The sequence below is a fragment of the Geotrypetes seraphini genome, chromosome 2 (assembly GCF_902459505.1).
Source record: "Geotrypetes seraphini chromosome 2, aGeoSer1.1, whole genome shotgun sequence".
NCBI lineage: Eukaryota > Metazoa > Chordata > Amphibia > Gymnophiona > Dermophiidae > Geotrypetes > Geotrypetes seraphini.
The window spans coordinates 332,170,941-332,184,969 of record NC_047085.1 but is presented as its reverse complement, the minus strand read 5'-3'; the positions used below and the strand labels follow the sequence as shown (position 1 = coordinate 332,184,969).

Here is a 14,029-nt window from a genome sequence, read left to right as displayed (position 1 = left end):
GAACTTAAAAATAACTTCAGCAAGGGACTGTAAGGGAGCCGGCCAGACCATGGGCCGCAGAACAGTACTTGGGGGGCCGTGACCGCCACAGTTTTAAAATCAAAAATAACTTCAGCAAGGGACTGCAAGGGAGCCGGCCAGAAACAAACGATGTTGCTGCACAGGGAAGGGAGGGGAGGGGGAATGCTGCTGCTACAGCTACACAGGGAAGTGGAGGGGGAGGGAATGATGATGCTGCACAGGGAATAGGGACCGGGGGGGGGGGAAAGGGGTCCAGGGAGCGAACTTGCTTTGCTTTGGGGGGGGGTGTTGGGGGGCAGGGAGCAATCTTGGTTTGCTTTAGGGGGGAGACAGAAAGACAGACAGGCAGTGCACGAGAACAAAAGACGGGAGCCATGGAGAGACAGAAAGCAAGAAAGATAGACAGACAGGGGGCCAGGGAGTGAGACAGACAGAAAGAAAGACACACAGACAAAGGGGGCCAGGCAGACAGACAGACAGTGGGAGGCAGAGAGAGAAAGAAAGAAAGATAGACAGCAGAAGGGAGAGAGACAGAAAGACAGACAAACATGTATTCTAGCACCCGTTAATGTAACGGGCTTAAACACTAGTAATATAATAATAATAATAATAATGTAAAGCCTCCTAAAATTACAAAGAGGCTACCAGCGCTTCACATCAAAAACTATAAATCAGGTCCCATATTTCATCTTACAGAAGAGATAAGTGAAAGCAGTGATTTTTGGGTTTTTTTTTTTTACCTCTACAGAATCCAGAAGGGGCTACTAGATTTTTGTTTATGGTGAGAATCGTGCCCATTTAAAAATCTACATACAGAATTTGATAAGAGGCTAGTTATGGGCTTAATTTCCTTACGAAGTTCCAGGGGATTTCTGAGTGAGGAAAAGAGTTTTAAGTGCACAGTGGAACTGTGTCTTTCCTTTCTGGCAACACTTAGTTGGTTTTGGCACACACTGGACTCTATCTGCCTGTCAAAATTCTCTTGAAGATGCTCTGATGTTTTATTAGCCCTAGAAGCAAGAAATTGGTGGTGTTGGATTGAACAAAATTGACTTTTAAAGCCTTGATATCTTGGACTTTATGACACAGACAAATTATCTCCTTTGAAAATGTGTGGTTCCTAGCTTTATAGATAATATTGTATTTAATAAGTGAGGCAATCTTAAGAGCTGAAATGGTGTCAGATTGCTGCTGCTTGTTTCTGCTGAAAAGAGACTCCAAACCACATTTTTTACATTTATATTTGATACCGCTTTGAACCGCAAGGTACAAGCGGAATAAAAATCACTAATGTAATGTAATGTAATGTAATACTCTGCCTTTTCCTAGGATACAGCATGATATGGGTTATGTGAAAACCAAAATGCATTTAGTTCATGCATATATATAAACACGAAGAACATTAAATACTGGGCAAATAGTGAAGACACAGGGGGATTGCGAAGATCTGCAACGTAACATAATCAAGCTCGAGAAATGAGCATCGACATGGCAAATGAGGTTCAACATGGATAAGTGTTAAGTGATGCATGTCAGTAACAAAAATCTCATGCATGAATACAGGATGTCCTGGGCGGTACTTGGAGAAAGAGACTTGGGAGTTCTGATAGACAAGTCGATGAAGCCGTCCACGCAATGCGCGGCGGCAGCAAAAAGGGTGAACAGAATGCTAGGAATGATTAAGAAGGGGATCACAAACAGATCGGAGAAGGTTATCGTGCCGCTGTACCGGTCCATGGTGCGCCCTCACCTGGAATACTGCGTCCAGCACTGGTTGCCGTACATGAAGAAGGACATGGTACTACTCGAAAGGGTCCAGAAAAGGATGACTAAAATGGTTAAAGGGCTGGAGGAGTTGCTGTACAGTGAGAGACTGGAGAAACTGGGCCTCTTCTCCCTTGAAAAGAGGAGACTGAGAAGGGACATGATCGAAACATTCAAAATACTGAACTCCTGCATCCCTGCAAGAAAATGTGTGGAGACTCGTTGAAAGATGGTATCAGTGGTTGAGATATTCCTGTCTATCCTACCTCTTCTCTTCTTGTTCATGAGCTCTGTGGAACATCTAGTCTGCCTCCAGCACACTCTTGCCTACATTTACAAATTCTTTATCTCTTATGCTCTGTCTTTTTTTTCTCTGAGGTTTGACTTTGCTCTGTAGACTTTGCTTCATTTGCTGCCCTTTGTTACCTTTTCTCACATACACCTCATCCCATTGGCTGCAGTGGTGATATTAAGTTTCAAGTTTATTCTGACTTGATATACCGTTTTTACATACCAAAGCGGTTTACAACTTTACAATATTAAAAATTAATTAAAAACCTTCTTATAGGTTTCAAACCTCTTCCATCTTGGTCTTGCTGCCTTTCTTCAATTGAAGTCTACCCCATCTGCCTATTCGTTCCACTATCCCTCCAGGTAGCTGTCATTTTTCTACCCCTGATAAGTCCCTTCTGTCTTTCTCATGGCATTTGACTCCAGGCTTTCCTTCTTTCTTGAACCTTCCTCCCCTTTTCTTATCCTTGGTGACTTTAATATTCATGCTAATGATCCCTCTGTCTCTTGTGCCTCTAAAAGTTTCTTGCTTTAACATCCTTACTCAAGTCTCCAGCTGTGCTCCACTACAATACTCGCCAGCATGGCTACTGCCTCAAACTTGTGTTCTCCAAGTGCTCACTCTTAAATCTTTCCATCTCAGTTCCTCCCTCCTTTGACCATCATCTGTTAATTTTTTTATAATTACAACTGAATTTATATTCTGCTACTTACTATAATTTGGATCAGGTTACAATATCAAATTCTAGCCAATTCTGGCAAAATACATAAAATTGCAAAAGGATGCCAGTAACAGATGAACTTAGTTATATCAAATATTCTTGAAATAGATATGCTTTTAATAATTTGTGGAATTTCAGATAACATGGAATCAATTTTAATTTTACTGGAAGAGAATTCCAACATTGAACATACAGAAAAGCAAAACCTGCTGAATGAATCGATTTTAAATTTACTAATTTTTATACTAAAATTACCCCCTCCTCAGTCTAGTCCAATTTTTACCAACTTATTCATGAATAGAAATATAGAAAACATAGGCCATATGTTTTTGTCTGCCTTCATGTATCTGTCTAGTCTGCCTATCCATACTATCTACCATCCCTTCCTCTCTCATCTGCTGCCTATGTTCCTGTGCAAGCGCTTTTGGATAAAATCCCTGGGCCATGCTGACTTCATAAATTTCAAAATTCTTGCTGACCTTCTTCCAGTCTGTTCTTGTACTTGCCAAACAAGAATACTATAACTATTTGACAAACTGTCTTGCCTCCATCATTTGCCATATCTTTGCCAAATGAAGCTCAGCACATATTACTCTGATCTCACCCAAACCCATCTACTCGGCTCCATCTCCTCTACTGTCATTCCTTCTGCTTGTCATATCCTGAATTTATCACTTATCACTTAAACTGTACATGCTTCTTCAAAAATGCTATGTTTGTACCATCACTCAAAAATCTTCATTGGAAGCTACTTACCCTTACAACTTACATCACATATCCCTTTTTTTTACCAAGCTGAATGTGCTGTTCACTGCTACTGCCTTTCGTGTATCTCAAGCTATTCCTGATTTACTACAATCTGGTTTTGGCTTTTGCTCTCACTCTCTGTTCTACACAGAAACAAACTTTACCAAAGTCTCCAGTGACCTGTTATTGGCCAGATCCAAGGGCTTTTACGCAATCCTCATAACTGTCTGCAGCTTTTGACACTACTCCTTCATACTCTGTTCTGTCTTGGTTTTCTTCTTATCAGTGGCGTACCTAGTGTATGTGGCACCCGGGGCCCATCATTTTTTGACACCCACCCATGTAAAAAAATATTTTTTGTAATGACCATGAAACGGAATAAATGGTCAGAATAGAAACAGGCAGTGAAAATTTTCTTATATTCCAAACATAACATAACATAAATTATGTCTGAATTGTCATGACATCAGAAGTACATATGGAGTAGTTGCAGGTGATGCTTGGGACAGTTCTGATTGTGTTAGTTTGGTTTTATGTGTTTTTTGAATAGAAGGGTTTTTATTTCTTTTTGAAGGTTTTGCAGTCTGTGGTCGATGTCAATTGGTTGTAGAGTTGGGGGTCGAGTGTTGCAGCTCGAATGGCTAGGAGGTTGTCGAACAGTTTTTTTCTTTTGACGTTTTTGGTTGGAGGGTGTGTGAATGGTGCGTGAGTTCTCCTATGTCTGTTTGAAGTGGATTGAATTATTTAGCTGAAGAAATTAGTTACCCCCTCATCCCACACACATTAATTCTCTTCCATTTTTGTTCCCATTATAAAAAACACTGATAAGTTCCCAGAAAAAAAATACATTAAAATAAGAAGTGAAAACAAAGGCCCCTACAGATGAGAACATAACATAAGAATAGCCTAACTGGGTCAGACCAATGGTCCATCATGCCCAATAGCCCATTCTCATGGTAGCCAATCCAGGACACTAATACCTGGTCAAAACCCAAAGAGTAGCAACATTCCATGCTACCGATCCAGGGCAAGCAGACTCTTCCCCCATGTCTTAACAACAGATTATGGACTTTTCCTCCAGGAATTTGTCCAAATCTTTCTTAAAACCAGCTACACTATCTGCTTTTACCATAACTTCTGGCCACTTCATTTTTAAGTTTAGATCTTTCCTTTCAAACAGAGACCTTGCTAGATGTCAAATACAGCACAAGGTAACTTCACATGGACTTAGCTGTGCAGGAAATGTGAATCTCCTCATACACCCACCATATAGTGCAAAAATGTGCAAAGGTCTGTTTTTTTTCTTTCGATCACTACATAGCCTAATGCCACACAAGCAGCGCTGTTACAAACATATTCTGTAGGTCAATGCTAAGGATAACAAAGTTTTCTTCCTTGGACCAGAAGGAGATATTGATAAACCACTGGAAGAGACCCCAAAACAACACCCAAAGACCCACTCAGTGTGTGAACCAGTTGAGTGGAGTGGACTAACTGGGGGGTGGAAATGGGCCCTGAGTTTGCTCAGCAGAATTTCCCAGACCACCTCTTCCTCTCAACACATTGACACGCTGCCACCATCACCACTAGGAACACCTCACTGGGTAGGCCAGCTATGCTATAAACTTTATAAAACACATTATTATATTTTCTTATAAAGCACATATTTTAACTGAACTCTCTGACATCCTCAGCCTTTCCATTCACAAAAATAGAAGGAAGAAAAGTTCCCATTTCCTGCTGTCTCATGTCCCCGGCCTATACAATATTTTTTTTCTGCAGACCCTTCAAAAGTCTGACCAAATCCTCGTTTCACTTGCATTATAAAGTACTGAGGATGCCATCTCTCAACAATCCCAGGTCCTAAAGTGTAAGACAGTAGCGCAAACTAATGCTGCCAGATTCAGGAAAAAAAATTTCGATTCGATTCAGCCTATTGAATTGGTTTTTCAATTCGATTTTCCTGCCCAGTTGGGTGATTTTTTTCAAAACTCCTGGTGGGTTTTAGAGCTTTTTCACACCCTTTGGCTTCTCCTAACCACACTGGCGCTGTGGTGTAAATAAAATAAAGAAACAAAAAGGACTTTTCCTCTCTCTGTTAAATCCTAGCTCACGTTTGCAGTCCAACACCAGCTCTGGCAGGATACACATTTCAAATCTGACATATTATAATCACAAAACAGAAAATAAAATTAATTTTTCTACCTTTTGTTGTCTGGTTATATTTCAAATCTTGTTGGTCCAAGGCTCTGATTTTCTTCTGATAACTTGCTTGCCAGGGTCTCCTTCTTTCTGCATGCTAACCATCCATCTGCCAACTCTGTCCTCCCTTTCCATTTCCCTTCCCTTCCCAGGAAGTCTGGTTTCTTTCCTTTTTTTCATCTCCCTCCAAAGATCCACCTTTTCTTAACTACCCTTTCATCCGGCATCTTTCCCTCCTTCCCCACCACCCCAGAGATCACCATCTCTCCCTTTCTTTTCCTAATTACCCTCCTATCCAGTATCTCTATCCCTCCTCCACACCATCCCTTGTGTACAATTTCTCTCCCTTTCTGTTCCTTCCCTCCCTAAATCCCATGGTCCATCATCTCTCTCCCTCTCCTCTATTTTCAGACCCATTATTTCTTCCCCCCCCCAAAGTTTGGCATATGCACGTCTCTTTGAACACCCCCTTCCCTCCGTGTACTTCTAAACCAGGGTCCCCCCCAAAGGCCTGTCCCCCCTTAAAGGTCTGCCTGTCCCCCCTTGAAGGTCTGCACCCCCCCGAAGGCCTGTCCCCCCCTTGAAGGCCTGTCCCACCCCCTTGTAGCTTGTCCCCCCCTTGTAGGCCTGTCCCCCCTTGAAGGCCTGTCCCTCCCTTGAAGGTCTGCACCCCCCCGAAGGTCTGCACCTCCCCAAAGGCCTGTCCCCCCTTGAAGGTCTGCACCCCCCAAAGGCCTGCACCCCCCCCGAAGGCCTGTCCCCCCCTTGAAGGCCTGTCCCACCCACTTGTAGCTTGTCCTCCCCCTTGTAGGCCTGTCCCCCCTTGAAGGCCTGCCTGCCTGTCCCCCCTTGAAGGCCTGTCCTCCCTTGAAGGCCTGCACCCCCTTGAAGGTCTGCACCCCGAAGGCCTGCACCCCCTTGAAGGTCTGCACCCCCCCTCCCCGAAGGCCTGCACCCCCCCGAAGGCCTGTCCCCCCCTTGAAGGCCTGTCCCACCCCCTTGAAGGCCTGTCCCCCCTTGTAGGCCTGCCTTTCCCCCCCTTGAAGGCCTGTCCCCCCCCCTTGAAGGCCTGCACCCCCTTAAAGGTCTGCACCCCCTTGAAGGTCTGCACCCCCCCGAAGGCCTGCACCCCCCCGAAGGCCTGCACCCCCCCGAAGGCCTGCACCCCCCTTGAAGGCCTGTCCCACCCCTTGTAGGCCTGCCTGCCTTTCCCCCCCTTGAAGGCCTGTCCCCCCCCCCTTGAAGGCCTGCACCCCCTTGAAGGTCTGCACCCCCCCAAAGGCCTGCACCCCCCCAAAGGCCTGCACCCCCCCAAAGGCCTACACCCCCGAAGGCCTGCACCCCCCCAGAAGACCTGTCCCCCCCTTGAAGGCCTGTCCCACCCCTTGTAGGCCTGTCCCCCCTTGAAGGCCTGTCCCTCCCCCTTGAAGGCCTGCACCCCTTGAAGGTCTGCACACCCCCCCGAAGGCCTGTCCCCCCCTTGAAGGCCTGTCCCCCCTTGAAGGCCTGCCTGCCTGCCTGTCCCCCCTCACCCTTGAAAGCCTGCCTGCCTGCCCGCCCGCCCCACCCTGAAGGCCTGATGCCCCGACCCACCCCGAAGGACCGCTCGCCCCCCTGGCCTCCCCGCACCACCTATGAAGCAGCCACAGCAGGATCGCGACATCAGCGATCTCTGCGCTGCTTAGGTGCTGCTTCCTGCGCTGCGGTCCCGTTCCTCCTCTGACATCAGAGGAGGGGCGGGACAGCGGCGCAGGAAGCAGCGCCCAAGCAGCGCAGGGATCGCTGACGTCGCGATCCTGCTTCACAGGTGGTGCAGGAAGGTCAGTGGGGCGAGCGGTCCTTCGGGGGTGGGGGGGACTGAACGGTAAGGCCGGGAGCACCCCCTCAGGGCTGGCACCCGGGGCGCACCGCTCCCCCACCCTCCCTTGGCACGCCACTGCTTCTTATCTCTCTTGTTGCACCTTTACCGAATGCTTTGGTGGATCCTCCTGCATTGCTATTCTACTATCAGTCAGTGTACCTCAAAGCTCTCTTGCGTACTTTTCTCTCCTTTATCTATACTTACTCATTTGGTGCTTTGATCTCCTGCTGTGGTATTCAGTATTATATTTATGCTAATGACTCCCATAATTACCTCTTCATACCAGACATTTGCCAGGAATCTAAGCCCAAGTCTCAACCTGAATTGACTGAATTTGCTGTCTGGATTTCCCACCATCATCTGAAACTGAACTTGGATAAAACTGAGCTGCTTATCTTTTTCATAAACCCACCTTTCCTCTTCCTCTATTTTCTTATTTCCGTGGATAATACTGTCATCCTCCCTGTGACCTCAACTCATAATCTTGGAGCCATTTTTGACTTTTTCTCTTTCTCTTCACTTTTGCTTCCTAGCCTGGTCGAGGTAATCACTAGGGATTACATAACAGAGACTCAAGTGGCCATATTTTTGACACTTGGTTACAAGATTTCACAGTTCTCTTTCAAACAGATAGTGTGTGGATAATACTCCTTGTTGGGTTTACTGGGCTTTGGAAGCAAACTAAATGCACCTTTTGAATACCGTTTTTACTTGCCGCTCTATCTAAAATTCTAGGCATAGAAAATTCAATTTTTATAACAATAGAAATATAGTTCAAGCCAGGCATTTTCTAGTGTTAATAGCAACCATATTTTAATTTAAGAGATGAAAGAAAAACCATTTTCACTATTAAGTTTTCTCTTGTTTTCTAGTATACTTTGCTTTCTCTGTTAACAATAATGCCTGGAATTCTCATAGTGACCACGCTCAGTCCTCATACTCTCAGTACTATTTGTGCAATTGTATCAGTATCTGTGATACCAGCACTTCTGTTGGGAATCCTCTTCTCTTTAGTTATAGAGCACTGCAGCAGACTCTTCCTCTTGAGCATGTGCTGTGTCATGGAACTTTACTTTTGAGCAGGTTAGATTACTGCAATTTGCTATTTCTGGGTTTGACAAAATCAAAGTCGAAAGCACTGCAAGTATTGAACTCAGCGGCTAGGCTGATTAGTGGGGTTTCAAGGACAGCACACATAACTCCTGTACTTAAGCGACTTCACTGGCTACCAATAGAACAACATATTCATTTTAAGATTTTGTCTTTAGTGCACCAATCTGTGTACCTTTATGTGGCTATGAAAATAAGATATGTGGACATACAACTAAAAATGTTTTCGTACATGGGTGTTTCTCTATGGAATAAATTACGGGGTCAATTAAGGCTATGTTCGGACCATCTCAGCTTTAAGAGATTGCTTAGAACAAAGCTTTTTGTTGATGCATATCTGTGAATTCCTCACCAGAATTTTGTATTGTGTCCTAAGAAGATTTCTTAAAACTAAGCTTTTTGTCATTCCATATCTGTGAATTGCTCCCTAGGATTTTGTTCCTCATCTAACTGTAATGATAGTGAACTGTAATGATAGTGAAGGATGATATCAATGAGTTTTAGGTTCAACTTCTTGAGTTGATTTGAATTATTGTATAATGTTATGTATGTTATTTTGGAAACCGCTGAGACTCCAGGTGGTATAAAAAATTTTTAAATAAATACTTGCATTTACAGTAGTTCATTTTTTATTCTGTTTTCATCTGGTATTATTTTATTCCAGATTGGTAGTGGATGAGTGCATCTCTGTAACACAGATGTGGCTGTAAAAGAGCATAAGGTAGCCCTTCTACAGATCTTGGCACTGGAACATCTCTGCCACAGGTAACTGCTTTCTTCTTTCCTAGCTTATTTCTTTCCATACATTGGGATTATTTATTAATGGAAGATAATGTGCGATAACAACATTAGTGCATAGTAGCTGTTTATTGATCCCAATAAAGTTTGTGACTAATGCTTTTTAGATAGGGTTACCATATGGCTCCAGAAAAAGGAGGATGGATTGCGACGTCCGGGTTTTACTTCCATTGAAAGCAAGTCGGTCTTCCTTTTTCTGGAGCCATATGGTAACCCTATTTGTAGACATGCTTTTGACATGTGCCTAAATTAGCGATCTTTAACTTTACATGTTAATCTCAGGTTTGATGAGAGTCATCTACAGAAAGAGTTCACAGCACAGCCCGCTGGCTGAATTTTCCATGTCCAAGGATGAGCAGTAAAAGAGTAACAGTGCTTGGAATGGGGATTTGATTATTGGAGTAGCCCGAATTTGGACTGTTGACTTCAGACAGGCTGATAGAAGGGCTAAGAGCAAAGCAGCACATGTGGTGGTTGTCTCCCCATGAAAGTGAATTTGCCTGATGGTGTAAGAGAGAGAGCTAACAAAATACGGCAGTGGCACACATCAATTGTTATGCATGAAATTTTATTAAGTATGTCATAAGCAATTGATTCTAAAAAATATAATCTAGGAGAGGATATTCAACAGTAGGCACAAGAATCATACCTTAGTAACAGGCATAGCCATGACTCAATTTTTGGGGGTGTGCAGGGGTGCACTGAGAGAGATAAGTATTTCTTGTTAGTTTTTCTTCTCTCCCTTTGCTGGCAGGGATGAGATTCTCTGCCGGAACAGCGCCTGTGTGCCAAAACAGCATGGAAACTAGCAGGGTGCTCCAGCTTCTGACATGGGCACTTACGCATATGCTCAGTTCAATGCGTAAACTCAGCATGCTTTAAAGTGCCAGAATTGTCAACAGGAGCACCCTGCTGGGTTTCTCATCGCTCCTCTTGCTTCAGCAGCACATGTGTGACTCCAGCAAAGGATCTGTTTGGCTGACAGGGCTTGGGCATCCCCACCAGCCATGTATCTGGCGCCACAATTTGAAGGGGACCTGAGCCCCTTGTGGGGGGGGGGGGACGGCATGTCCCAAGGGGGCCCCTCCCCATGGCTATGCCACTGTTTAGTAAATAAAACAAAACAACATTTTGGACCATAATAGTGTTTAATTACTAGAGTATTTGACTAGTGATATTTGACACCAACCTGTACTTTCATAAGTCCATCTTTTTCTTAAATATATTGCAAAACTTGTGTATAATATGGACCAGATTAACAAATCCAAATTTTAATAATAAGAGTAGCAGCTTATCTTGTTCAGATCCTAGGAGGCTATCAACTTCTGAATGAATCATGTTTCGTAAAATTATTCTTTCATCTCCTCACGTCTCCATGAGCTGCTTCTGCTATGCACCTGTCATATGGTTTTCATGCTACTTTCTCTTATATGGGGCCCTAGTCCTGGAACTTGCTGCCTTGGAGTTTGAGGAGAGTAAGTGGTGGCTCAGAAAGCACTTTGGTTCAGAAAGCAATTGGAAAGTCTGCTTTTTAGGCAACATTTTAACTTAGACGAATGAGAGATGATGGATTTATTATTCTAAAATGGTCTTCTAAGAGTTTTGAAATTAGTTATCTGATGGGAAGGAGATTTTCAAATTACCCTCTTAAAGTGACAGTTCTTGCTTGAAAGGAGCAGTGATGGCTAGGGCCATCAAAATATTTTTATTTATTTATTTAATATATATATATTTTTTGGGAAGGATACTGCCTGAAACCTATATGGTTTACATAAAAACATACATAAAAGTAAATATAATTTCTGTATTGGTTCCATTTGATCCTGTTTTTATATACTTTCTATTCCTTCTTTAATTCATCTCTTTTCTTTTACATTTTTACACATGCCTTAAATTAAGTGTGTATCTTTTTGTTCTGGCTGTAACTCTTTCTTCCCAGGCTGCTCTCCTGTGCTGAGCCTTATAAAATCCCGTCTCTAATTAGATTGCACTGATGCAAGTAGCTGTCGGAGGGGAGTTTTAAGAAACTGTTGTCAAATGAAACTAAATCATTTCCCCTTTTTTTTTTTTTTTGTTTGAACTGTCCAAATCTATTATCTCAGAGTAATTGCTTCAGAGTAGCAGTGCTTGTAACAATTTGCTAACATCCCACTCTCCTGGCTGTTAAGTTAATAGAAAAGAGCTCTCTGTTGATTTTTATGCAGTGCCAAAACCAACTTAATGGCAGTATTAAAATGTAACTTTTTTTTTTTTTTTTTTAAGTATAGCAGTTATGCCTTAAGTGATTGACGAACAGTGTATTGAAAGCATATTTATTCATTTTAACAAAAGTTATTGCTAGTTCTGCAATATTGTTCAGTGCTGTTTCCTTTAATTAAGTGGAAGAGTAGTCTAGTGGTTAGAGCACTGGGCTGAAACCAGGGAATCTTAGCTCAAATCCTGCTGCAGCTCATTGTGTTCTTGTAGGGTTACCAGATGTGTGGGATTTACCCAAACATGTCCTCTTTTTAGAGGACTGTCTGGATGGATTTTAAAAAACCTAGCAGTTTGTCTGGGTTTTGGAAGGCCCCGGCTTGGATAAGACTTTGGGTCTGGGTCTGGAGGGCCTCCAAGCATGAGAAGATGTGATGCAATGACCTTGTTCTCATGCGTACGACATCATTGCATTGCATCTGTGCATGTTTGGAGGTCCTCTAGACGCAACCCCGAGCTCAGGGAAGAAGAGATGAGGTGTGAGGATGTGGCTGGGGGTAAAATGAGGTGGGAGTGGGGCTGGGCCACATGTCCTCATTTTTCCTTCAACAACTTTAAGATTTTAGTTTCTCATATTTATTATGTTTGTTTTAACTAATGTGAACCATTTAGTTCTTAAATAGTGTAGAATATTTTTAAATAAATGAATCTAGTAACCCCTATGTTCTTGGAAAAATCTCTTAACCCTCTGTTGCCTCAGGTACAAACTTAAGTCTCTCTCTCTCTCTCTCTTTCTCTCGCTCTCTCTTTCTCTCGCTCTCTCTTTCTCTCGCTCTCTCTTTCTCTCGCTCTCTCTCTGTCTCTCTCTGTCTTTCTCTTTCTCTCTTTCTCTTTCTTTCTCTCTCTCTCTCTCTCTCTTTCACTCTCTCTCTTTCACTGTATATATGTCACAAAGAACAACAACCAGCACACACCTGCATGTGAACCAGAATGATGTTAATATTTCTATCATATCTCCCTTTCCCATCTTTCTTCCAAAGTATACATATTGAGATTTTTAAATCTGTCCTTATATAATAAATTATAAAGACCACTGACCAAAACAGCATTTTGTGAGTTTGTGTACTTTTTTATACATTTGAAGACTCATAAGACTCCTGAGGCAGGCCATTTGGGCTGAAACATGCGCATGTTGAGTCGCAGTCACCAGTGGAGAGGTGCCATAAACATGTCCTGGTTTGAAAGTCTCCAGTGCATGTGTTTGAGAGTGCAGGTTTCCCACTGGAAGCACCAGTCTCTCAGCTTTACTCTTCCAGTTCAGGCCTGGCATTCAAAACTGCAAGCCCTTTAACTAAAGATTCAAGAGATCTTCTGCTTTTTAATGATTGAAATATTGTAATAATAATAATGAGACCAGGAGAAGGGGTGGGAACCATTTTCTTTCTTAAGACTTCTACAGAGATGCTTTTTGGGATAAGCATCATTCAGTTCTCCTTATATCCTTAGACCTATCATCAGCTTTTGACACAATCAATCATCATCTTCTCCTGAGTAGACTAAGATCTTTGGGAATTTCGGTAGTTCCAGTCTTATTTTCATGAATGATCAGCTAAGGTAACATTCAATAACTCCTCTGCAAGTATAACTTCGACAAGCTTTGGGATCCCGCAAGGTTCAATTTTATCTCCGCTACTGTTTAACGTATTTTTGGCACCGCTGTTAACCCTTAGTCAATCAATTGGGTTTACACCATTTGCTTATGCAGATGATGTACAACTTTTATATCCTATAGACACTAGCTCAGATGGAGAAATTGCAGTAATTAATGAGAAACTTTCTAAAATATCTAAATGGTTACACGACAATAAGATGGCGCTTGACACATCCAAAACAGAGACTATGCTTTTTCAAAAATTTGATCATGTAACTCCACTTCGTAGGAAAAATCATTGGTTGCCAATAAATCATAGAATCATATATAAAATTGCATTACATACACATAAAATATTAGTAAACAAAGCGCCTGCATTCTTAGAAAGATTTTTAATATCATATATCCTTCGAAATCCTTAAGATCGGAAGAAAAATCTTTTAGTAATCTCTTCGTTAAAATTAATTTATTCAAGGAGGGATATGATCTTTTCTGTTACAGCCCCACAAATTTGGAACGTGCTTCCATTCAATATAAGAGAAGAAAAATTACTCAATAAGTAAAAGTCTCCTAAAAAGTTGGCTATTCAAGGACGCATTCAACCGATGCACTCAAAATTTTACACCTTTATATTGGACAAGGAACACTGTCAAGTACAAATTAAGCGGG

The 14,029-nt window shown here is 42.6% G+C and overlaps 1 protein-coding gene across 4 annotated transcripts in view; it reads left to right on the top strand.

Annotated features, from left to right (window-relative positions):
• Window positions 1–14,029, top strand: part of ELMO1 (engulfment and cell motility 1) — a 668,619-nt gene that overhangs the window by 59,275 nt on the left and 595,315 nt on the right. For all 4 annotated transcript variants that reach the window (XM_033930221.1, XM_033930218.1, XM_033930220.1 and 1 more), the window contains exon 2: window positions 9,383–9,483. The gene's annotated coding sequence lies outside the window, so the exon portion shown is untranslated. The remainder of the gene's footprint in view (window positions 1–9,382; window positions 9,484–14,029) is intronic.